Source organism: Mirounga leonina, unplaced genomic scaffold, assembly GCF_011800145.1.
Source record: "Mirounga leonina isolate KUSES-001 unplaced genomic scaffold, KU_Mleo_1.0 Mir_174, whole genome shotgun sequence".
Lineage (NCBI taxonomy): Eukaryota > Metazoa > Chordata > Mammalia > Carnivora > Phocidae > Mirounga > Mirounga leonina.
In genome coordinates this window covers 47674557-47702509 of record NW_023270451.1, presented here as the reverse complement: position 1 = coordinate 47702509, position 27953 = coordinate 47674557, and the positions used below count along the sequence as shown (strand labels likewise).

Sequence of the window (27953 nt, the reverse complement as noted above, 5' to 3'; positions counted from 1 at the left end):
TGACTGATTGTATGTCTACAAACAGTCATAAAGAGCAAAATATCTGGCTCTAATGAATCATGTTCTGATTTATGTAGAATGAAAGAAAGAAAACAAACAAAAAACCTAGAATAATCTCTCAGGTAAAAAAAAAATTACAAATAAATTGCTAACAAACCTTCTTGATTGTTTTGACTAAGTCAAAGCTTCCAATAAGAACATCTCTTATTCTGAAATAAAACTATATTTAATGTATTTTTTTGTTTCCCTTACTAAATATTTGAAATTCTTACTCTTTTTTCAGTTAAATAATTCTAAGTTTATTGCACCTTGCATCAGCTACTATATTCTACACGATAGAATTCTGTAAGTATTCTATAAGAAATGTAAGAATTAGTATGACCATACCAATCCCATAGTCAGAAAACTACAGTGGCTCCCAATTGCTTCACAAATGAATAATAAAATTATAAAACCTGACATGTTTCTAAAAACCCTAACTTTTCCTTTAACCTAGAGGTATAACCTAAGCCCAAGAATAGACTTCGGGGGTCAGAAAGTCCCCTGAGGGGTGCCTGGGTGCCTCAGTTGTTAAGCGTCTGCCTTCAGCTCAGGTCATGATCCCAGGGTCCTAGGATCGAGCCCCACATCGGGCTCTGTGCTCGGCGGGAGGCCTGCTTCTCCCTCTCCCACTCCCCCTGCTTGTGTTCCCTCTCTCACTGTCTCTCTCTGTCAAATAAATAAAATCTTAAAAAAGAAAAAAAAAGAAAGTCCCCTGAAACTAAAAGTAACATTTTGGGTGATTTTATGTATTTTTCTAGAGGAAAGAGCCCAAAGCTTTCAGAGTCCCATTGGAGTCTCTGACCTCAAAAAAGGTTCACAAGTATAATTTTAATATTCCCCTTTCACCACCTCCATCATACTTAATGGCCCACATCCATTATTATTTCACAGATCTGGAATTTCTAGCAGTCAAGAAAACCTACCTGCTGCCTCGAAGCAAGAGACATATGATTTCCTTCATTTAAAACACCCTAACCCTCACAAAGCTCTCTTTGAGATTCCCTCCTCCGCCAATCCATCCTACCAGATCTCACTGACCCAACTCACCCCAATGTATCAGAGTTACCAATCTTCAACTGTTGACAGATGACACAGCTAACTAACTGGTTGAGGACACCAGGCCAGTCCACTTGAATTGTGGGCAAATGCGTTCACAGGGGTTTTTCTGGGACACATTCCCCAGGTTGCCATGTTACAAGGACTTTTCAAGACAAGTGTTGAAATGAAACAAATAACTTGAATGATAAAAACTGTAAGCATCCAAAGCTGGAATAATAAGGTATTTTAAGGCAGGTTGGATCCTACATCACCCTCTATGTCATACCATATCAGTATCCAGCTCCAACACTTATAGGATAATTTTCAGCTCTAAAATGAATCCCAATAAAAATCTGTCTTCAAACCTACACAATAGCAATTAATGTTAAAATTCATAAATAGTATGTGCAATCTTAAATGAATGAAGTAAATGTTGCTTTTCTCCCTTTGTTATTACTTCAATTTTACTTTAGGGCAAGTTACTTGACAAATCTAACAGGCAACCCAAACTATTTTTAGGAACTCAGCACGACATAAGTGACAAATAAAACAAATTTCCACATCTCACGTCAAATGTTTCCAACTTCTTGGATCTAAGAAATTTAGGAATAACGAATGAATAGCACTGCCACCCACAGAAAAGTTGAAATGTTAAATAGAAGACCTTTTGTTTTTTAACAACTATTTTAACAATTAACATGTCAGGATTAGTATTTCCTGACTTTTTTTTTTTCCATAGCTCTCAGAAGACTGCTCTCTTCTTCCAAAAAACAAATAAAAACGAAACACAATGTAACACATCCTGTAAAAGTTTCAACTGATACTCCCTCCCATTCCTTACATCTATTCCACTGTTAGGTCCGTGTCTGCATAACTCGTGGTTACCACATAACTTTGATGAATTAGCTAATGCTCTTCTAGAAGCCCACTGCTTACATCCCTTGATTAAAATGCCCATTGCCAAGAATATATCCATGGGGAACAACCTAATGCCATACTTTTTTATTCACAGTGTTTCCGGACACTGTATGATAAGGCATGCTGAGCCAGTACCTGCCAGAGGCCAATTAAACCCATGGAATCGAGAGAATTTTTCTTACTCTTCTTAAGATTGAAATCCTGACATTCACAAAAGCTTTTTTTTAAAGTGATAACCTCTATTATGAGATATTAAGGTATGGGTATGTGTGTTAATTTATATATATTTTAAAGCAGTCGCACTCATGGTAAACAAATGAGGAGGAAAAAAGAAGTACTTCAGAAAGCATATATTCAAATGGGCTTTCCCTTTGGGATATATTTTCATCCTTATTCCATGTAGAAACTTATTTTTAGGGCCTGTAGTTCCTCTCCATAGTGAAAGGCTGACTCAATCAGTTATGGCTAGGGTAAGTATCAAAAAAATAGTGATGATGATGGTTAATATTTATTGGGTGCTTATTATAAGCATTTTGGATGTAATATTCACTTACTCCTCTCAACAGTCCCTTTGAGACCAAAAATGTACGATTATTTTCACCAACTTATGGACAAGAAAACTGATACTGAGAAACTAGATCATTTGCTTAAATCCAAAATGCTAGTAAACAGAAGGGCCCACTTAAACCTGGGTAGTTCAACTTCAAAACCAGTGTTCTTTGTCTCTAGGCTATAATAACAGGTCCCCCTGTGAAATAATTTACCAACTTTTTAACTTCCTCTTCTGTTTATAAGAATCTGAAGCTAACAGCTATCAAGACTACACCTTAGTATATGCGTTATCACTGACAATTTCAATAGATGCATAATTTGTACTTTTTTTTTTTTAAGAACAACAAAATCTCCTGATGAGATAAAAGATTTTTAGGTATATGACGAGAAAGTTAGGGCTGGGCTTTGTATCAGTACGAGTTTAATCAAGAAAACAGAAGCCACTTTGAGTATTTTTAATTCAGGTATCTTAAAGTAGGGTGTAATGGGTATGGAGGGCTGAGGAGCCAGGCAGGGGGTGGGTGACGACTGACGTAACCTAGCAATTAGCAACAGAGGAAGCTACTACCACCTCACACGCTGGAGGGATGATGGGAAAAGACAGAGGTATCAGAGCCCAGGGACCTGGAATCACCAGACAGAACAATGGCAGACTTGTTCAGAGGGAGCTGGAGCCCTGGAGAAAATGCAGCCCCAGATGAGATGCTGCCCAAAGCAGATGAGGACAGGGAGGAACATTAACATCAAAATTCCTGCCGCCTTCAGGTCTCCTACCAGGGCCTCCCGATTGACATGGTTCCGGGGAGATGCAGCCTGCAACCCTCTGACACAGAGCAGAGCTGGAGAGGCTAAGGAACGGCTCAGTAACCACACGGGGTTCCACCGTGGCTTCGTTACCTATATAAATAGCCAAAGTTCTGGTCCAAATAGTATCCAAGAGTAAAGATTTCCTAAACAAAATGCCCATACATTTACCAAAGCCAGATTTTTCACATTTTAACTATCTAAAACAGAAAACAAATTATGTAAATGTTCCTTTTTAAAGGCCACCAAAATCTTATAAACATAACATTAACTCTTTCACAGACTTTGCATGAGAAACATCCTGTAAGAACCAAATGCAGATGTCACCTTTAACTACGGCTTTACTTAATGGGATGTTTTGCTCATTAAATATTTGTCCACCTCTCCGTATTTATTGCCAGGCTCTCCATGAAGTTCCTTCAATTATGCAATTAGATTCTATGCTCAAGAAAACCTTAGAAGGTGGGTATTCTTGCTCCATTTTCTGAAACATTTTGGCCAGTGAGGTCTTTTTTCCAAGGAGCTAGGATGTCATCAGCAGTACACACTCCTAGCTGCCTATCCAGCCATCATTTCTCTCGCTTCTTTCCTCACAGAATGGTGACACTCCGCCCCAAATGTGAACCTATTCCCAGATCCAGGAGATAGATCTGAATAGTCTAAGTCTAAGGGGGATGAAGAATCAGAGATTTTGCCCCCTAGGGAACATGTGGCAATGTTTCAGACATTTCTGGTCTTCATACTAAAGGGGCAGGGTACCTACTGGCACCTGGTGAGTAGAGGCCAGGGATGCTGCTAAACATCCTATCATGCACAGGATAACTCCCACACACACGATAAAGAGGTACCAAAACCCTGGTCGAAGCCATTGGTTCTGAAAGTGAGGTTTTTGAACCAGCATCAGCTTGATCTTAAACCCAGTATCAACTGGGAACTTGTTAGAAATGCAAATTCCCTCACACTACCCCAACTCTGCTGAATCAGAAACTCTGGATGGGGCAACCTTATATTTTAAAAGCTCCCAGATGATTCTGATGTATGCTAGTGTTTCAGGGTCACTGCTCTAACAGCTCCAGGAGCTGGCCATCTACGGCCCATGGGCCTGCCACCTGTTTCTGTAAATGTTTTATTGAGACACAGTCAATACCCATTTATTTACTTTTTGTCTATTGCTGTTACAATAGAAAAGCTGAACAGTTGTGACAGAGAACAAATGGACTGCAAAACCTAACATATTTACTATCTAGCCGTTTACAAAAAAGTCTGCCAATCCCTGAAGCCAATCATGGTAATTTTATCATTCTTGCCGGTTATTGGTTTAGGAAGCACTGTTCAGGAAGGCATGAGATTATGAGGAGCAATAGGATAGGAGAGGAATGTTGGCAGACATGAAGGGGGAACATTAGAGAAAGCATTGTTTATTTCTAAGGAGGAGAAACAGCAAGGATGTCTTCTTTTCACCTCTGGGTATTATACTGTCTGGATGTGGTAGCTAGAACTGCAGCAGCCATCTTGCAGCCAAGGGGAAAGCCAGGCTAAAGGCAAGAACAATATTCCAGAGACAGGGCAAGTGAGAGACATTATTTCTATATGTTAATTTTTTTTTTTCCACAGTGAGGCTGTATTACATGAGTAATAAGAAAAAAAAATAAATTGAGAGGTAAAAAGACTGGATAAGAAGCCAAAAAAAAAATTTTTTTTAAAGGCCGAACCCAAATAACCACAGGCGTTTTTAATTACCTTAAGTCTATGTTTTACTGTATGTATGTTTGGACCCATAATCCATACAAATTCTAAAGTAAAACAATTCTGGTTTGAAGCAAATTAAATTTTTCCCCCAACAATAGTGAAGAATAACTATTTCCTTTTCCACTGCAACCAGAGCAATTTAAACTAACAGGCCACATTTGCAGAAATATAATCAAAGGTTTACCACAGGGAGCACACAGCACAAGCTCATTCTACTTGCAATCATTTTCTCCAAGAAGTCAACAGCAACTAAAGAGACCACAACTTAGATTTTAATCAATTCGAATTTGGGCACCACCAAATCCAAATGAATATTTAAAATCTTAAAAGTGTGAAGAACCTCATTTTCCACCGAATATAATATAGCCCAGCACGTATCTACATAACATATAACGCAAATGGCACTGTGCTAGCTAGGTTATAGAGATACAAAAACAAGACATAACCCTTGCCTTCAAGTAGCTTTCCATCTGGTGGGGAAAATGATAAATAAATACACACAGAATTATAAGACAAGGAATCATAGTATAGAAGTTTGTATTTGTAGAAACACAGAGGGGGAGCAGATATTCTAGTCAGAATCAAAGTCACAAGTGAGAAAATATTATAGAAACTGTAATTTACCACACAAATACAAATATTTCAGAAGCTGCTGTTTGGAAAATTAATATTTTTAAATGTTGCATAGAGAAGGCTGTAAAGCTTATATTGTAAATTAATTTGAATATAATTATTTAAAATACATTAGTCTGCAGGAAACATTTTTTGGGGGGGGAACATATTTTTATTTGCAAAACATTATTCTTCTTAAAAGGTCACTGTACTTGGGAGATTTATCTTCATTAATTTCTCATTATACACCTGGTAGAAGAAGATACCATCTTTCAAGACTGATAAGGACGGTCCCAATGTCATGAAAGTCTTCCCAAGTGCAAAGAAGGGTCCATGCCAGAGCTGGAGATTAGCAGGGCCATCTAGGGTCCACACAGCCAAATTAGAGCCTGGGGTTATAGAGAGTCCAAAACCCTATGGAACCAGGAACTAGATCAATACCCAATCAAGTCATCATAAAGAAGAGATCTAGGATGAATCATTTCACTGCATTTTGGACCAACTAGAAAAGCAATTTCTTATGTGGTTATGGTCCTATTGATTATGTTTATCATGTGGTGAATTCCATAAACAATAAAGTTTCTATGTTCACCAGAAAAGAAAAGTAAGGGTGGTTAAGGGGATGGGGCTAATGTTACTGCACGTTAGGACCTAAGGAGTCACAGGACAATTAGAAGCCATTTGGCCCAAACAGGTCAACTATGAAATCTGCTTGTCAATGCATCCTTCAATTACCTCTTTGCTAAAGAACCTCTCAAGTAGTTAACTAATGCCAGATCTGCTAGGGACAGTATGTCCATAAATACTAGCCAACCCCCAGATTATTTAACATCATGCCCTCATCTTATTAGATCTGAGAGGTCACCCAGCTTCAAGCTTATTTATTACATTTGGCCCATTTACTAGACTCCTCTCTGGGAGATATTTTCTCAAGTACTACATAAGAAATCAGTGCTACATTTTTTTCTGGAAAATGATCCTCCTTACGAATTTTGCTTTGCTTTATCCACTCTAAATATCAAAAGATAAATAAAATTCTCCATGATCAAGGTCTAGGCCTTCATCCAAGATTTTCATCTGCTCTTCATCTATTTCTTTTCTCTCAAAACTTAATAAACTCACCTGGACAACTTTACTGCATTTTAGATATGCTTATTGCCTCTGAAGGAATAAAAATATAATGTGTCTGTGTAAGTCATTATTTATCATTGAGCAATCACTCCTACACCCTCTTGCTTACTTCACGAATTCTCAGTCAGAGCCTACAGAGATATGAAATGGATCAACGTCTCTCTAGAAGTTATTTTGTGAGTCAGAAGTCCTTAGAGAAAAAATGAGTTTTTATCTGAGAAATGACGAGGAGAACAATCTCTGGGAGTGGATGATTTTAGGCACTTGTGGTCAGAAGCAATCCAGCCTGACGGAAGTCCTCAGCCTGAGCCACCATTACCCGTCTGCTCTACCAGCTGTGCAAAGCCCTGGCTTACCATAAAGTCAACTTCACTGACCTGGTGGCAGTTCATGGTTTTGAAATTCCACTTTAACTGGAAATTTTCGAAAACAGTTCTGTAGCTCTGGTTTGCTGACAACCAACATTTGCAAATTTGGCAAGACACCCATCTCACCCCAGCTGCCTCCGATTTCCTGTCCCTGGGCGCAGTCTCCAGCTTGGCTGTGGGGCTCCACACAGCTAGCTCTGCCATTGCCTCTGGCAATGTGGTGTGGTGGAAGGCACAGTGGACGGAAGGCAAGGAGACCTGGGACCAGGCCTGCTTCTGCTACTAATGAGAATGCCCTTAAATTTCCTGGGTGTTGGTTTCCGCATCTCTAAGCTCCCTTCTAGCTCTAGTCAGACAGTTGTTCCATAGCAGTTAATGAGCACCTATTATGGGCTAGGAGTTTAACAACTGATATAAGCCAAAAACCCCAACCTCCAGGAGTTCATAGTCTAATGATTCTCTGATTTAATACATAGCCAACTTGCCATCTTTTCTGCTAAAAAAAAAGAAAGGCTGCTGATAAATCCAAAATCAATTCCAACATCTAATTTTGGCCAACTCTTTTAAAACTTCTTCTCCACCAACTTCTGTATAAGCAAATAGGTAACAATTTTGGAATAAATGAAAGACCATCACTTTCAAGTCTTTCTTCCCTTGTCCACTGGGACTTTCCATTTAAAAATCAAATAAAAGGAGGGGGCGCCTGGGTGGCTCAGTCGTTAAGTGTCTGCCTTCGGCTCAGGTCATGATCCCTGGGTCCTGGGATCGAGCACCACATTGGGCTCTCTGCTCAGCAGGAAGCCTGCTTCTCCCTCTCCCACTCCCCCTGCTTGTGTTCCCTCTCTCTCTGTGTCTCTGTCTGTCAAATAAATAAATAAATAAATCTCTGAAAAACAAACTGAGGGTTCTAGAGGGGAGGGGGGTGGGGGGATGGGTTAGCCTGGTGATGGGTATTAAGGAGGGCATGTTCTGCATGGAGCACTGGGTGTTATACGCAAACAATGAATCATGGAACACTACATCAAAAACTAATGATGTAATGTATGGTGATTAACATAACATAATAATAATAAAAAAAAAATCAAATAAAAGGAGGATGAAACAGGAGGAAAAGAAGCTTGGATAAGTCAACAATGAGATAATTAGCCACCGGATGACAAAAAGTTGCCTGAATTGATGCTAAATACAAAACAAAACATACTTTGTAATGATACCAGCTAAAAATCTCAGCTTATTCCATATGTGAGATATTACATTGAAAACTGATTAGAGAATAGTGTACAGGATGACAATCTAAGCACATACTCATTGCTATTTTCTGCCTCTTTGGGCTTTACATCTTCCAAAGCCCGTTATGCTTAGAAGTCTAGTATCACTTGGAAAAGAGGGAATTCATTATTGAGCATTGACATCAGAAAGGAAAAAATCTTGCTATTTTCATGGAAAACTAGAGATGAGCTACAGGAGAGAAATAAACAGGAGTGGTATGAAAGCAAAGGAAAAGAAATGGAATTTACATTAGGAGATTAGGGAAAGAGCCTATCAATAGAAAAGTAGCGTCCTTTGGAAGGTCTGGACATGATTTTTTTTAAAAAAATAGGTTCTAATTTTCTACCATACAAACAATTGGTTGAGTCACCTATATCAAATCACTTATCTGAGAAAAAGGATGCTGGTATTCGCTGTTTACAAAAATCTAGGAAGCAAATACTAAAATGAATATGAAATTCTGAGGAAAAAATTTATGTAATTCCATATTGTCATGAAAAGGCAAAATAACACCACAATTCGGTTCAGCGAAATAAGCATTTCTTTAGGGCCTACCATGGCCCCAGGGAATTGTGCCATGTGCCAGGTCCTCAAGTTCCAAGAATGAACAAGAAATGGCCTTTAACCTTGAGGAGCTTACATTCAACAAAAACTTTCCCAGAACAAACCCAATCTAACATATCAACATCTTATTAGTTATGGTAACTAAAGTCTCCTCAAATATGCTAAGTATATACTCTTGAGAAAAAGAAGATATCTCTGTAAGAAAATCAAGACAACACAGTCAGCTGATTCATTCAAGGGCACACAATGAAGAACAATGGAAGCAAATAAAAGATAGTAGGGTGCTTTGAGTCATAAACCTGGGTTACATGCTTTCTGGAAGCACAAAGGGCCCAGCAGCTTTTCTTTTCTTTTCTTTAGTCTTTTGTAACAGCTGGGAAAGTTCTGGGGTAAGGTGCCTGGTCCAAAAAAGTTACTGTTTTGGCTTTGCTTAGTTTTGCAAAAATAAAAAGTCTTTCAAAAAGACTTCACATTTCTGTAGTTCATTTAACCCCCCAGATATTTTCCCATTTTGTCAACCATTTCATTTTATATCTTAGTTGAGAAACATCTTCCGCCCTCTCATCAATTGCTTTACTATTTCACATTTAATTTGGTAATGATATTCCTTCTGTCTGTAAAGAGACAGGACTTTATGATATAATACATATCAAAGATATTTAGCCAAATAAAACTGATGTCAACTGGAAAAGCAAACCTTAAGATAAAGTCCAAGATCTTGTTATCCAAAAACATGCAGGGATGTCTGCACATACTGACTCTACTGACCACTCTGTAGGTCTGAACCAAATGGACGCAATAGAAGATAGACTGCTCTTGTCTGGGATGCCATAAATTGTAACTCATATTGATTTTTCTCCCCCAGCTGGGAAGAGAGATCTGTGTTTGCAAAACAGTGCATTCACCGGTCCTTCTATTGTGCCTCAGAGTCTACCAATGAATCACTGGATGGGGTGATGATCAGTTTGACACTACCTTACCAATGCACATTCCATCTATTCCACGGTGATAACTGGTTATTAATACAACCGACAAAAGAGCAATCTCTGAATTCCTATCAGAAAGTGAAGAATTGGGCGCCTGGGTGGCTCAGTTGGTTAAGCGACTGCCTTCGGCTCAGGTCATGATCCTGGAGTCCCGGGATCGAGTCCCGCATCGGGCTCCCTGCTCAGCGGGGAGCCTGCTTCTCCCTCTGACCCTCCCCCCTCTCATGCTCGCTCTATCTCATTCTCTCTCTCAAATAAATAAATAAAATCTTAAAAAAAAAAAAGAAAGTGAAGAATTCAAGCATTTATCACTGTTCAATGGGGTCAAACGTCATAGTGAAATGCATCTATTAGAACAGTTTTCAAAAAGTACTAAGAAATATGTAGGTTTGAAACAACATGAGTCGACTCACTATGTCCACACTACCCCCATTAATGTTAGAGAGTCCTTTTCTTTTTCTCTTGTTACATCTGTTTTATCCACTCCCTAACCTCCCTCTTTTCATCTTCCTCCTTCCACTATTTTCTATAACATCAGAGTGAAGAAATACCATCTTCCTGTAGCTACATTTTTCCCTAAAATAATCACTTGAACATTTCGATCACAGAGAATTATGTCTAAGGTTTGACCAATCATCAGCAAAGTAAGAGGCAAAATCTTTTTCAAGGCGACCAGGTATTCTTCAGCCTGGGGTTTGGCCAACTCAGTGAGGTAACATATTTAGATTTCAGCCTAAGGACTAGTTTGCTTTCTCTTATCATTTGATTCCTCACCCTGCCCCCCATTAAAAGGAGCTGATGCCTTTTCTCCTCACCACTGTGTCATCTAGGTACCCTGACTACTCAGAATCTGTTAGAGTTTCTGCATGTTAAAAGATCCCCCTCATTTATTATCTTTCAGCACAAGAAATACCTGTTTATTCACTGCTGCTTCTCGTTTTCAATTTCATTTCTACCACCTAATGATGATATAAAGTTTTGTGCAATGTGTGTTCTATTGTTGTCCATGTGTATGTAAAAGAACCACATGTGTATGTAAAATTCAAGTCCAGCTAAACATCTTGAACAAATTAAACATCTCCTGGGTTTTATTCTATTGATTGAATTACCCTTCATTGCTAAAATACTGGAAAACAGAGCACACTCCTCAGCAGCTGGGCCTTAATTTAGGATCTATTAAGAGATGGATAGATTTGGGTAGGAGGACAGCATTTGGGGTTAAACATGGTGAGTCCTAGTCTAGGGCATAATTTTCAATGTCATCAAAAAAATGTAAAGAATCCTCACAGTGGTTCAGAATAGGAGAAAGAGCTGTAGTACCATAAAGTCACTGCTACTGTTCTGTGTCAACATAAGTCAAAAATCTCAAAATGGTTAAAGGTTACATTAAATTCCTACAGGCACAGCACTGATATACTTCGATGCAAATTAGATGGCCAAAGGCTGTTAATGGATTCTGTCATCCATGTTACCTATAATAAGTCACAAAGAAGCCAGTAAAATGTCTTCAACTGGTGTAACAGATAATCAATACTTTAACAAAAATGAAGACAGACCGGAAAGTCATGCTTAAAAGAAGAGAGAAAGAAAAAAAAGGAGGGAACATAATGAGTTCTGAATGAAGAATTTGGCTTCTAAATCATTACTTCAGCAAGATCCTTTCATTTACATAGGAAAATTCTATTAAAAACCCCAAGTTAGGACAGAAGATTAACACATTACATCAAGAGTACGAGCCATTATAAGACAATTACAATAATGGAGGTAGGGTGGGGGTTTGTTCCATACCACACCTGGATCAGTGATAAAGGGGGGCATTTGAAAAAGAAAGGATCACACAATTGAGCCAAAGTGCAAGAAATACAGAGATGAACTGGTAGACCTATCTGTGTAAACTAGTAATAAGAAAGCACAAATTAATTGAAGTTAATGATCTTGTCAAGCCCCAGAGAAGATACAAAGGAAATTTAACACAGGGTCTGGGATCTCCAATGATTTTTAAACAGATCTGGAGGGTGACATAAACAGAAGAAGACAGCACATCATTTTGGGTCTAGTAAACAAACTGAAATGAAAGACTTTTTGCTGATACAAGTAACTGAGCAAGGAGACAAAACTAGAGATACTGCATGGAATGCTCTCTGAAAAACCAGCCTATCAGAATCAAACCCCTCAACCCCCACCCTCCCATTTTCAGTAAGCACACAGCAAATGTCTTTAAGCCATCTTCAATCACTGCCTCCACCCCCACTAAAAAGGTAACCCATATTCTCTTAATGATGGCAAGCCCTTGGATTATTGTCATTCAATGGTTTTCATTATGAGTTCTCTCCCTTGTCCTAACAAGGGAGAGAAAGAGAGAGGAGGAGAGAGGGAAGAGTTGGGAGGCCTAGGGGGTGGGCACTGTTCCTGATATCAGGAATCTGCACCAAAGCAGTACTCACCCTTGACCTCTGCCTACAACTCTCCCCCAACCCTCCCAAGCTTTCCACACTGAAGCAGAGCACTTAACAGGCCCCTGTCCATGACATATTCCCTGGGCCAAGTTTGTACGTACTGGACTTCTGAGCTTCACTCTTGTATGCTCGCTCTGACTTACATACGATCAATACTTGGCATTGTTCCATTTCTTCCTGGTTATGAAATACCTCTCTTTAACTGTGGTTTATCCTTCTTTTTAGCATTTTTGTATTTTTAAGAATCTCAACTGTGATGTCATGATTCCTACTCTCCTACCCAGTAATCAGTCTTTCAAGACTACAATTACTCCTAATTAAATGATCTCCCTTGATTTATGTCATCTTGATTTATTTTTATAGTTCATCAAATATACTAAGAAATGAAATCACTACTTTCATTGCTAGAAAGGGTATTTTTTAAAGTTACTACTCCAGTTAACTGTAAGCAACAAAGCAGGAACATAATAACAATAATAATATTGACAGCATTGATAATTAAGCATTTAGTATGTACCATGCACTGAGTCCTTTAGATATATTAACTCAATTAATCCTCAAAACAATCTTAAGAGGTGAGGTTGTCATCACCCCATTTTACATACAAGAAAACAGATACAGATAGCAACATGCACAAAGACACAAAGCTAGTGAGGGCCAGAATTCAAACCCAGACAGCCCCCAGAAGAGATTTATAATTCAAACCAGTCATTTCTGATGGAATAAAAATGTTCTGAAATCAATATTTATGGAGTGTTCACCTTATCTTCAGTATAAGATACTGCCAAAGAAGTAACTACCCTTCACTTTTCGAACTGAAGTACTTTTAGCACTATAGCACTCATGTTTCCCCCTACTGGCCTTCCTCTGCAAGTGCACCGTTCACAGTGCCCCTCCCCAGTGAGAATCGCACTGGCAACAGTTTTCATAAGGATCATAAAATGAATATGTCTCATGGAAGGATTAATGGGGAAAAGTTGAAGAAAGCAGAACCATTCATACTTACTTTTCCATACAGACCCAGCATTTCTGGTACAAAAAGTATTATCTCTGAAGCAAAACTACAGGTAATAATGTCTATATAAAACTGCCACCAAGTAACTGAGAAACACACAGGAGCTGTGGCTTTTATAGAAGAACTGGCTTTTTGCAGGTTCTAAAAGAACAACATGATTAACAAGTAAACTATAAAGTCTGGCCAACTGACACATACTGTCATGGAACCTGGGGTTGGTAGAGAAAGCATAATAGTCAGAAAGAATGAGTTTGTAAGCCTCAGTTTCCTCCTTACCTATAAAATATGATAATAACAACCATGTAATGGGCTCATTATGAGAATTAAATAAAATTAACAAGAACTGGGTGAATCTGGGTGAATATACTTTATAAAATTAAATACTGATTAAATATGTAATATAAAATTGAGAATGAAATCACTAGCACTCCATATTTACAATCTTTCAAAATAATCTAAAAAATACTAATATATCCTTCTGTATTCCAATGCAGAAAAAATTATCAAACAAATGCTATCATATTTTCAACTGGATCATCTAAATGGAGACCTTTAAAAGCTCTGGGGAAAAACTTAAGTTCATAAAAACTATTCCTCACCCCTTCAAAAAAAGTCTTTACATAATTATAAATAAGTTTTCCAGCTTCATATCCACTACATATTTATTATTCTATCTACTATTATTCTATCTACTAGGAAATATATTATTATTCTTATTTTATAAAAGAGGAAACTGAGTCAGGGAGTAAGTGGAAAAGCAAGAAATAAATCTCAAATTTTCTGATCTACATTTCTTACCTTTTTACATTGCCCCAGGCTATCAAAAAAAGCTCCCTCATTTTTATGAGGCTCTTTTTTGTTTTATCTTGACTTAGGATTTCTGATAGTGATGTCTGCCTTTAGGTAAAGTTAAATCATGTTTTTCAAGTATTTTAGGCTTTTAAGCAATTCTATTAGCCAAAGCAGACAGCGAAATTTATAGAAGTCCCATGAGACATTATACAAATTTGATATATTATAGATGGAGTATAATTTTAATTTAACAAAACAACAAGAATAATCATTTAAAAGCATGAAGCATATTTTAAAGTTAGCACATCTAAAAATACTTCAGGAAATTATACCATAAGATTTGTCAATCCCACTGAACAACAGGCAATAGACAGATCTAGAATAAGATTACATAATTTAAAACTAAAATAATCATATACCTACATAAAATAGAAATGTCAACTCAGAATTTCAGAGAGGGCTAGGTCTATAGGGAGATCAAAATTTAAATTCTAAGTTGAGTCTCTCCATAAGTGAATTGAGCATCTTTACCTTTGTATAATATTTGATGGATCTCATTCTGTAAATTAGGCTCTTCTGTTTGGCTAACAGAGAATAGCTTAAAAGCTTAAAATACTTGAAAACCATTATTTTAATTTTGTTTACATCTGGTTGCAATAGCCCCAATTCACTAGCTGAAGTTTATTCCAGTGTAGAGGAATTTGATTAACTTCATTTCAAACAAAAATAAAAGATTAAGGGCAATGGTAAGAGGACATTGTAGCTCCCAGGGACAGTGTATAAACTCAGTCTAGAATCTTAGAAATTTTAGAACCGAAAGGGATCATGGTAACAAGGAAATACTTTGCAACCCACTTCATTCACAAACAATACAACTATTTTTTTCTTTCATAAGGACCCTAACTGAAACTGGGCCTACAGAGTGAGATGCAGGCATCTCAACATCTGAAAGTTAATGCAGAAATTCCTTTTGCTATTTCACTTCCTGTATTTACAAGGCCAGCACAATTGGTTGCAAAGAGGAAATCTAAGCTTTTACATATCTGTGTTTTGGACTACATGACTCCAAGCAACCAGTTTGGTTTGATTTCATCTTCTCAATTAATTGACCAGCTGTTCAGCTAAACAACATAGCCTCAATCCTCTGGCCACAGACAACTAAACACAAGGAAAGCTCTGGACACACCACTTTCTTTAAGAAATCTTGGCAAATCCTGACAAAGTACAAATCCATTACTCTTTATGCAGACCCTCCAGGTTCCCCAGCCTGGGGTTGGCCCAGGCTTTCTATTTTGTTCATTACACACAAGCATATACCCTTCTATCACCCATGTTCTCCTGGTTTGGCCCTCTAGTTCTAAATCCTAAAAAGATTTGACATACAAAATGACTTTGTAGTTGATCTACTCACTCAGACTTTCTTTAAATGTGTCCTAATAAAAAACTTTTTTAAAAAAGATTTTATTTATTTATTAGAGAGACAGAGTGAGAGAGAGAGCACAAGAGGGGGGAGGGTCAGAGGGAGAAGCAGACTCCCTGCTGAGTGGGGAGCCTGATGCGGGGCTCAATCCTGGGACTCTGGGATCATGACCTGAGCCAAAGGCAGACACTTAACAACTGAGCTACCGAAGCACCCCTAAAAAACATTTTTTAAAGGTGGACAGAGCAGGGGCTTCATGGGATTTTCTTGAGCCAAATCTAGAAGAGCAATTCCATTATGCAAGAAGAAGCTGCCATTCTGGACATATTCTTTCACTTTAGCTGGGTATCCTCATTCTGGTTTGTTCCAAGTAATATCTTCATTTGTGTGGAATAGGTTTTAAAGAACCCACTCAGAATCTTTAAATGTTTTTTCATATGTGCGTGAACACAGATTTTCTGTTAAAGTTTAGTTAAAGGCAAGTTGAGCTCACTACTTTTGTCAATGTTAAAAATAATGTGAATATCTCAAACTTTCATAGTTTCAGATTAAACTACTACAATTTTCCAAGTCAATATACTGTAATAGTTTTTACTGTCAGCCCATGGTGTTTTCAGGTAAGTGTAGCCATCCATAGGAGAATACTTCTGGTATCTAATAATTGTGGCAACTTAGAGTTAAATTTACTATGTGCCACCTCACAATGCCAACCCCGAAGAAGTACTACCTGGTTCTACTTCCTACAGTGACATATATTTTTGTCAAAAATTTTATCTATTTCCCGGGGCGCCTGGGTGGCTCAGTCATTAAGCATCTGCCTTCAGCTCAGGTCATGATCCCAGGGTTCTGGGATCGGGTCCCGCATCGGGCTCCCTGCTCCGCGGGAAGCCTGCTTCTCCCTCCCCCACTCCCCCTGCTTCTGCTCTCTCTCTAGCCGTCTCTCTCTCTGTCAAATAAATAAATAAAATCTTTAAAAAAACCTTTAAAAATTATATATTTCCCTAATCAAGGAAATGATTACAAAAAGAGCTCTGACTGACTTCAAATATAAATGCGAAATACACCTGGGATATAAAAGACAGCCATGATTCTGGATACAAATTTGGAATATTTTATATATTCAATAGAATGGAAGTATTTCATAATAGGAGAGGCAAACAAATAACCAAGTATTATCCCAATAAAATGTTCTTATGTATGCAAACTAGAGTGAAGGTTTTAAATTTAGATTGACTTTTATTATTTAACAATTAACATGTACCTACCCCAAGGAAAAACTACATATCTTCATGTTTGAATATCACAGATAACAAATATAGACTTAAAATTAAAATTACCTTTGATATGGAAAGAATCAGCTTCAGAAAACTGGCCTTTACCAGTACTTAGAAAATACTTACATTATATATTAGAGTTTGTTCATTCACGCAATGAATATTTATTACGTGCAAGAGAGTGTTAGGTGCTGGCAATATCCCCATGAACCAGACAGACACACTTCCTACAGTCATGAGGTCTCCTGTCTGGAGAATTCACCATCAATTCAGTTCAAGAAGTATTTGTCAAACATCTGTAATAAACCAGTACTGTGTTGACTTATTCAAGGATACCAGAAACTAACATAGGATCCTGGACTCCCCTCTGTGTCTTTGGGAATAAAAAGCTCATATTAATGAAGTACTTAGAAAACATACAAGCTATTTGCTGCTAACAATAAATACCACAGAATATGCACACTATTTCTGAATCCACTTGGTAATGACATATGTTGTATGAAGTTACAAGAATCCAGTGCAAAAGAATATCTTTTTTAAGCTAATCTTTAAAACTCCAACAACATGGCAAAGAAAGAAAGAAACCAGCATTCTATTTCATTGGTAGGTACATCTTAAAATGCTGATCTCTTTTTTTTTCCTATTCAGAGTGAACAAAACATTTACAATCTCCTTAAATATACTGTATAAAAGGTTATCGAACATGCAGTAAAATTTTTTGTTTGTTTTTTGTCAAATCACATGGAAAGCAGATTCTATGTCTGAATATTTAAAATGGTTATGCTAAGCTCAGGTGAGAGCTAGCTAATTGTCATAGAGCAGAAGACGATAAATTAAAAGCCTTGACTCTTTTTCTGAGAGTCTTACAAACTCTCCTGAGAGGAACATGGGAATTATCCAAAGATTTTTTTTAAGCAGCTTTGGAAAAAGCAGTGGCTATGTTAAAGAATAATCTATTTTGAGAGGCTGCTGGGAAGATGGCGGAGTAGGACGTCCCTGGGCTCACCTCTTGCCACGTGGTCGCCTAGAGAGCACTCATGTCGGCATAAATAACCCAGAAAGCAGCCCGAAAACCGGCAGAACAGACTCTCCACAGCCCGGCATAGACAAGAGGCCACAGCGAAGCAGATCTACCACCTCTTATTGCTCTTGGCAAGATCCTATCAAAGTGGTGCCACAAGCCTGGCAGTGTGCACGCGGCCCAGACAAGGGCCAGCACCACTCCAAAGTGAGTCCTGCCCCAGGGAGAGGGGAAGATAACCGCACACCAGTCCAACTGTAACCCCAGCAGTGGGCTGGGGGCAGGCAGCTCGTCTGACTGAAGGCCCCACCCACCAACAAAAGCTTCTCCAGGGACGACACAGGGACAGTGCCTGCAGCTTGGTGCTACTGCATCTCTGGCAAACACCTGGTCAGACTCAACTTAAGCCCAAGGCAGCCCCGCAGCAGCCCACTAACACCACGAGCACCAGACTCTGCCCACAACTGGCAGAGAGCCATCGCAGGCTGGACTGAAGGCAAACACATCCCAGCCACAACAGTAGGACACCCCTGGAGCAACACACATAGGAGACACCCCCTGAAGCACCAGGTTCTGGGGAACAGGAGACATTGCACTGCAGGACCTCTTCTTCATAAAGCCACTACTTTCAAGTGCAGGAGACGTAGCTGACTTTCCTAACACAGAAAAACAGACACAGCAATAGAAAGAATGTGGAGACAGAGGAATATGTCCCAAATGAAAGAACAGAACAAAATCAGAGCAGGAGACCTAAGCGAAACAGAGATAAGTAATATGCCTGATAGCAAATTTAAAGTAACGCTCATAAAGATACTTGCTAGAATTGAGAAAGGAGTGCAGGACCTCCATGAGACCCTCCACCAAGAGATAGGAGAGGTAAAAAAGAACCAGTTAGAGCTATTTTGACTCACTAAATGGAAATAAAAATAGACCACCTGGAATAAATAGCAAGCAAGAGGAAGTGGAAGAAAGGATCAGCCACCTGGAAGACAGAGTCATGGAAAGTAATCAAGCCGAGCAGATGAGATGGGGGGAAAATACACAAAATGAGAATAGACCCAGGGAACTCAGCAACACTGTCGAGCATAAGAGTCGCATGACAGGGATCCCAGAAGGAGAAGAGCGAGAAAAGGGGGCAGAAGATTTGTCTGAAGAAATAATAGCTGAAAACTTCCTGAATCTGGGGAAGGAAAGAGAAATCCAGATCTGTGAGGCACAGAGAGCCCCCAACACAACCAACCCAAAGAGGTCTGCACCAAGACACAAAGTAAATAAGATGGCCAAAAGTAGTGAAAAAGAACTTTAAAAGCAGCAAGAGAAAGGAAAGCAGGAACATACAAGGGAAACCCCATAAGGCTATCAATGGGTTTTTCAGCAGAAACTCTGCAGGCCAGAAGAAGGTGGCATGATAAATTCCAACTGCTAAAAGGAAAAAATCTACAGCCAAGAATACTCTATCCAGCAAGGCTTTCGATTAGAATAGAAGGAGAGATCAAGTTTCCCAGAAAAACAAAAGTTAAAAGCAAAACCAGCTACATCCCTGTCACACACGATGCCATCGGCCTGTGGGTCCCAAATTCACAATCCAGCCGCCCTCCTGCCCGGCGTACACAGCATACACAGCATACACAGCCTGCCACCTGCTCAATGCCAAGTCAATACGCCTTCACCTCAGATTGCCAAGGGCTCAAATTGACACTCTTCCCCTCAAATTCCAGCCCCTGTGCTCAAGTTTGTGCACAAAAGTGGGCATAATCATAACAGCAGAATGAAGCAACCCAAACATCTAACTATTTCTGTGGAATACAGAATGGATAAAAGGAGTGTGTTAGGCTGAGAACATCTCCAACAAGCACATCAAAGAACAATGCATACAGCATGATTCTGGTTAGTAAAAAAAAAAAAACAAAAAACCTGGGAAGAATAAAACAAGATGAAACCAAAGAGGGAGACAAAACATAAGAGACTCTTAAGCATAGGAAAGAAACTGAGGGTTGCTGGAGGGGAGGGGGGGGATGGGGTAACTGGGCGGTGGGCATGAAGGAGGGCACATGATGGAATGAGCACTCCGTGTTGTATGCAACTGATGAATCACTGAACTCTACCTCTGAAACTAATAATACACTATATGTTAATTAATTCAACTTAAATTAAAAAAAAAGGAAACCCCCCAAAAAATAAATAAAAATAAATAAAAATTTAAAAAAGAATAATCTATTTTTTAATAAAATCAAAGCAATGAAGAGAATATGCTTCCAAATTAAGTATTTTGATTTAGCTAACAGACATAAAATTAAGAATAATTTTTAAAAATCATTCCACTGCTGTAGAAAACAGTTTAATGGTTCCTCAAAAAGTTAAACAGAATTACCATAAAACCCCACAATCCCAGTCCAAGGTATATACCCAAAAGAACTGAAAACAAGCACTCACATAAATATATACACACACATATTCACACCAGCATTACTGACAGTAGTCAAGAGGTGGAAACAGCCCATATGTCCATTAACAAATAAATGGATAAACAAATTGATATATCCACACGATGGAATATTTTATTCAGTCATAAAAAGGAATGAAGTACTGATACATGCTACAATGCAGATGAACCTCCAAAATATTACGTCAAGTGAAAGAAGGCAGTCACAAAATGTCACATGCTGTATGATTATATTTATATGAAATATCCAAAATAAATAAATCCATAGAGACAGAATTCAGATTGGTGGCTGCCAGGGGAAAGGGGCAAATGGAGAAATGGCTTAATGGATAAGGGGTTTTCCTTGAGTGACAGAAATTTTTGGAACCAGATAGAAGTGGTTAATCAACATTGTGAATGTACTAAATGCCAATGAATTGTTCACTTTAAAATGGTTGATTTTACATTATGTGAATTTCACCTCAACAAATTGTTTTTTAATAATGCCACATCACCAAAACATCTGACGACAGAGAGGATAGTATTATTTGGAAAAATACAGACATAGAAAACTCTAAGTTTAAAAGTGATCAACATATGGGACGCCTGGGTTGGCTCAGTCTATTAAGCGACTACCTTCGGCTCAGGTCATGGTCCCGGAGTCCCGGGATCGAGTCCCACATTGAGCTCCCTGCTCAGCGGGGAGTCTGCTTCTCCCTCTGACCCTCCCCCATCTCATGCTCTCTCTCTCATTCTCTCTCTCAAATAAATTAAATCTTAAAAAAAATAAAAAATAAAAGTGATCCCAAATAGATCCTAAATGTGAAAAAGTTTTAAGAATATCTTGAACAATTTATTTTATTTATATTTTTCTTTAAATGTATACTTAAGTGTAATTATAAAATTTGTGTCTAAATAAATCTCCAAGAGTTCTCTCAATTCATATAAAATAAACATTTACGTAATAAGAAAAAAATCACTGCACTGTTTTAAAATCAAAATTATCTTCATTTGTACTTGAAAAAAAAAAGTCAATGACGGCACTTAAAGAGAAAACCCTGACAAGTTATGTAGATTGATCATGGGTATAGGAGACAGTTTCTTAAATATGCAAAGCAGTTAAAGGCAAAGCCAGGAAATCTTAGAAATCATCTTTAGAGAATTTAAACCTTAAATTTCTCCAGAGATATGAACATTGACCAATGAAGGATTAAAGACAATCAAAGAAATTTAACTTAATCACAAAAGAACTCTTACAGCAAGGGTCACCATTATACAAATTTTCACACACTTCAGAACAAATTATCTGAATGTGAACAAGGCAGGACTAAGCACCTTCCAGCTGTAGGAGGCTATGACATAAAACTACATGTGGTAAGTGCTTAATAACAAAAGTTGACTTAAGGCAAGAGTAGCCTCAAATGCCATCAGTACACTATAAAGGAAGAAATATAGTATACAAATCACATTATTGAGATTTCATTTATTTATAAAAATGTCATTTCTAATTTCAAAATTATTTGGGTAATCTGAATGTTTCATATAAACTCAAATATCAGAAAAATATTTTTAAAGTATACTCATGTGTATAGTGAAGACGAAGGTTTAAAAAATGATCTAATGAACAAACTAAGTTTAGATTATGGAGTTCAAAACTCAGCGTAAACGAGCACACCCAGCACCCAGACCTTGGCTTCTAATATTACTCTGCAACAAAAAGAACCAGGGCTCCTTGGAGAAATAGCTGATTCTAGCACCAGGGCAGGAAATACGAAGATGAGCCTGGAGAGTCTTATAATACCAGGAAGTAAGGAAGTGCTCAAAACAAAAACAAAAACAACTCAGTCCCTTCACTACATGGTGCGGGATATTTAGAATAACTGCTTACACAAACCTTCTATAAATTTGCAGAGACAGGCCCGTTCTTTCAAAAGTCTTTTAATTTTTTCAACCAGAGCAGAGTTGCTCAATGTTAGCCCTATTGACATCTTGGGCCCCATGCTTGAGTTGGGGGCTGTCCTACACAGCATAGGAAGTTTAGTGGCTTCCCTGGTCTCTACCCACTGAATGCCCATAGCACTGAGAATCCCTGCTCCAGAGAAACTCCCATAATGATGAACTAAATAAAACTTGGTAGTTAAACTGATAGAACAATGCTGAGAGATTCTGTCTGGTATAAAGAGCCAATATAGCAATGGGAAGAGGGATCTCAATGGGGAAAGGAGCTGCTTTTTGTTTGCTGAACTTTTGTCTTCTTTCCCCTCGGCAATCAGCAGTAAGGACTTTCTAACAACTATTTTAGCACTGTACTCCTGATCCCCTAACTCCGTTCCCACTGCTTCTAAAAAGCTTCCCGGAAGAAAACAGAAAAGCCCTAGCACTTGACACTTCACAAAAGCTGCCTTTCAAAGACACTGGGTGAGAAGCAGTTTAATTAAGGACAGGGACAACAGCCTCCCAGTTAAACTCAGAAAAACCATATAAGGAGGGTGCTACAGTTTCTGGAATCCTATCTCTTCTACTGCAATAGCAAAAGCTCACTGACCCCAGAGCACTAAAGAATCGCCATAACATATTCTGGGTGTGAAATTGAGAAATGTTCACCTATTCCAGTGAATCACTCTTCCGTAACATTTGCAAAGAAGTGCAAGTATACTCCCCTTGGGCAAACACCTGTTTATGAACAAGAAAATGTCATTAACAGAGACCAGTTTCTTTTACACCCTGTGCCAAATTCAGTGTAACTCATTTGGCTTCTTTCAGAACTGGATTTCTAATCCTGTGTTCTAGACAATTAGCTACAATCCTTAGCTTCTTGTTACTTATTTTAGCCTAAAAGAAGAGAAGGATTTTTCACAAAGAGAAATGGTACAGAATAATTAATATAAACACTCTTTCCAAAATGGTAAGCTAATTCTACAAATTCATAAACTGGACTAGAATTTTAAGCACTGATGTTAGATGCTCTCAAGGAAGAAATTAATGGATCAAATGAATAAACAGGTACACTGGCACAATGTTCTGAGAGCTAGGTTTTTAAACCTACACTTGTTTTATCATTCACTTTTTTCTCTCATTCGGAAAATCAATTTCACAGATGTGTTTCATTCACCCCTTCCTCAGCTGAGACTTACATTCCTTCTTAAAGAGTGACATAAACAGTTTAGCCAAAACCAGACATTTTCTATAACAAATACTATTCAAAAAAAAAAGAAAGCAAGCACAGATTCAGTCAAGCTAGACAACTGTCCCTTTTACAAAGTGCACCTGGAAGCTCCATTTAAATTTTCTTATGCTAAACTCAGGGGAGAACTACCTAATTGTCTCAGAGCAAAAGACTAGAAATTAAAAGCCTTGAATCCTCTTCTGATTCTGCCGCTTGCTGTGTTATTTTGACAAGTCACTTAACCTCTTTGGACTTTTATTGATCTATAAATGGCAACTATTTGGCAAATGATAGGGTCAGTTATGGAAAGGACATTTTAGGAGCATTGACTAAGAGTTGTTAAATGAAAGTTAAATTGTATTTTTAAACTCTAAGTAGAGAGATTGGGGTTTTTCAGTAACACTCTTTCCAGACACAATTTCAATAAAGTTTTTCCTCAGATAAATCTTTCATGTTTCCAGACAAATTAATCTTGAATTCAAAATTATCAGCTGGCTATGGAAAATGAAGAATATTCTAAGATACATGCTTTCTATATATTCTGTGAAACATTTTAAGTACAAAAATTATATCTTATTCCATCAATAAATTTCAGAAGGCATCTGATCTCATAATGTATGGAAATGAGTATGGTGACATTTCTCACTGATTAAATATAGTAGAGGAGCTTATTAAAACAATAATGTTAGCCAACATTCATGGATCCTAATTCTCTGGTCCAGAGAAAAATCTTAATCAAAATCCTCTTAGATCAAGCAGAAGAAAGGCTCCACAATCTGCCCCACACCATTTCTCAGAGTGTATCAATAATAGGAGACAACTTTTGTGGAGGTAAAAACTCCTCTGAGCAAACATAAGCTAATTTATTTCCTTCTTGCTGTTCCTCTTGTACCTTAGAAAATATGTGGCCTCTTGCCAATAATTCTAAGTATTACAAAGCTAATTACTTCTGTGACCCATTCATCAGTGTGTCCCATGGATTTCCAGAAAGATGACCCTCTGTGTAAACAATGACTGAAGAGGCCCACAGAAGCCAGAGAAGAGGCTTCCCAGAAGACAGTTTAAAATAGTTCTGGAGTGCACCTTAGCTTCTCCGTAGGGGCTCTGTATGCATTCTCCGTCGTGCACCATGGAGACCAAGTCTTGGCCCTACTTACTTGTCATCCTACTAATTAACAGTGTGACTTCTTTGTTCTACAAACATATTTTATTAAGGAAAATTATCTTAAAATCAGAATCAGGTTTTTTATTTGGCTTTTTAAGTTTTTATTTTAATCCCAGTTATAATCAGAATCAGTTTTAAAGGTAATTGGTAATCCTATTTATGGCATCTGTATTTGTTCTATTTAAAAACTTGAAAAATAAAGAATAAATAAAAACTTGAATTTTTTGGAGGATATTACGTCTTGCCACTTTTTAATCAAAGCTCCATCTGACACTGTAGGAAATGCAGAGACATTATTTAATGGGATCCTATATTCACGATCTGACATTCATTTTGCCATCTATGATAGCAATCTTAAACTTTCTGTTTTATCTGGAAGAGATATCTATTTAGCCATATCTAAGATACAGAAAACAGATACTTCAGGGGAGAGGGGGGAAAAACAAGGGACATCCTGGTTCTGACTCGAATTTTGCTTTTTTAACTCTAAAAAGTAGAGTTATAGAACAAAGTAAAAGAGCCTTCCAATTACAACTTAAAAATGGCTCTAATATAAATTAGTACAGGCGCATGTTTAAGAGGAAAGATTCTGAAGTGAAAACACCATCTTATTTCTTTTGTCCTGCGTCTTTCCTTCCATTCATAATTACAGAAATAGAGCTGTCACTGTGAAAATGATGCTGTCCCAATTAAATGCATAGTTTTCTTTTAATACACAATCAACTCCAGTACCTATATTCATTCAAATTCAAAACCTGTGAGAAATTTGAAGTTACCTAACAGTTTAAAGGATTTAAACTTAGAACTTACATTTTTAAAATTTACATCCTTGGGTCAGTTCCAAGATACTTAGTTGCCTTTCCTCTGGGAACTATAACTAAAAATATTTGTTATCTCTATGATTAAACAGTAATTGTTTACCAAAGAGCACTAATATTATGTAAACTCATCTTGGATTAATGGGGTGTGTGTGTTTGTGTGTGTGAGCATGTGTGCACACACACATGCATGTGTGTGTATTTGATCCTATGCTTCTGCTTTGAAGGTGAATTATTCCCCCAGCACAATAATTTCATTATCTCCACATATTCCAAATATTTCTGAAATTGCTTGCTATTAAGTACAAAAAAGGCAGATATATTGATTTACTCAATAGCACTAATTAAATAAATAACTTCCTCTTTTATAATATTGTAACAAAATATGTTGAGCCGAATAAGCAACCACTTATCACTAACAGCTCTGTTAAAACAGAACACAAAGGAGGCCAACCCAGATTGTTCTTACAATCCCCTGTGGTTCTGATCTTGTGTTAGTTGGAGCCCCAATTCAACATTGCCCTTTTTGAAAAAGTCAACACCCTAGTTACCACACCACATGGGGGTGTTTTCACCACTAACAGTTTTCTATGGTTTCTAATGCCATGGCTAATCATCGCTACGGGGATAATTTTGCTGAAATAAAGTCTAGGAAAAACAAGACTTTAACTTTGTTAGACCGCCTTGAGTAAGAGGTGGGACATAAAGGCAATACTTTGAAGTAGGAAAAAAAAAGAAGAAGGGAGATACTTTGTCAAAGATTTCTTTCTGATTTAGTAAACTGACTTTCTTTGTGGTGCAAACATATTATCTCGTCAGAAGCAAGCAGATTTTACCTGGAAAATGATGGAGGGCCTTAGTGATGATCCAGAAGCTCTACCTTATCTCATGAGGAAAACGGAGATTTCCTGACAGTCCAGACAACTGCAGAGGCTGCTGCTGTTATTTTGCATTCCCTCTCACTACATCCAGCAATGGCTCCCAATTAGACATCACCATCCATATTTCAAAGACAAGGAAGTGATGTTTGAGGAGATGAAGTGACTTGCCCACCGTCTACCCATAAATAAGCAACAGAGTCAGGGACCAACTGTGTACTGGGCGCTGAAGGATACTAAAAATAGCTGGCATTTTGTGAGTATTTGGCATACTTCATCTCACTTAACCTTCACAACTTGATGAACTGGGTACTATGAGTATCATTCCCCTTTACAGAAGAAAATTGAGTCTCAGCAGAATTGTCACTTGCCTGTGGTCTTATAGTTCATCAGACTGCCCTGATACCAGGAAGATAAACCTTTAGACTCTGGGTTTTGAGTTCTGAAAGGCCAGAGCGGGCCCTACTCTCTGTACTTTTCCCCATGGGTACAATAGTATATAAAGCCAAAGAAATATATTAACCAAGAGTTGTGCATTCCCCTGCTAGACATGCTCTGATTACCTCAGAATTCCCTGCCAAACTGGCCCGAGCTCTCCTGCACAGCCTCTGTGGGCCTCTTCCCCAAATCCCTCCCTAGGACTGACTTTAGAGCAGGTGTCACATGCCCATAGGCCTAGGCCCAAGGTGTGTACAAAGGGTGGCTTTTTGAGTAGGAAAGACACAGTCTGGACATATCAGCCAGCATATCAACACTTGGTAGTGTGGCAGAGACACCGGCAGGCTACAGACACAGAATGCAGGCCTGGGTCCTACCCTCCATATGTAATCATGTTCTAGACAGAACTCTGAGGTATCCAAGTATTCAAATTCAAACATGACTCTCCAGATTATTATAAAGGTATATTTGTCAGGGCAGAAAAAATTGGTTTGATTTATAACTTTTACAACTGTGTCCATATAGTATATGTGATCCATCATTTGAATTCTTTCCTCAAACGCCACAAATATTAGGCTAGGGCCTGCAGCTAGTAAATGACAGAGCTAAAACTTGAGAACAAGTCTGTTTGACTCTAGGGAGAAGACTGCTATCCTCAACCCCTATGCACCCACAGCAAGGTAGCCATTATGATCTAGGTGGTTTGACTCCACTTCTAGAGGTAAATCATGATTTGTCTAAAACATTCATAATCCCATCCCTCTAGGCAATGACTGGTTCAGGGATCTGGCCTGAGATACTCAATATTTAACATTCCTCCAAGAGATTGCTTGGAAATTTTCCAATTTTCCAAGAGATTGCTTGGAAAATCAGTAGCTGACCCAATACAGGCCAGAAAGAAATAAGGGAAAGTCTGCTGGAGGCTCTTAGAATTTATGTCCTCTAAAAGTAAGCCGCTAGATGTCACATGAGCTGTAGGATTCCAGCACCGCTGTGGACATCTCACTACTACCAGCCCAAAGATGTAACCAAAACACAGAGGAAGGCAAAGCCAA

The 27953-nt window shown here is 38.2% G+C and overlaps 1 protein-coding gene across 7 annotated transcripts in view; it reads right to left on the bottom strand.

The window, feature by feature from the left end:
• The window catches only part of BBS9 (Bardet-Biedl syndrome 9), a 453139-nt gene that overhangs the window by 122466 nt on the left and 302720 nt on the right, over window positions 1-27953 (bottom strand). The window lies entirely within an intron of this gene.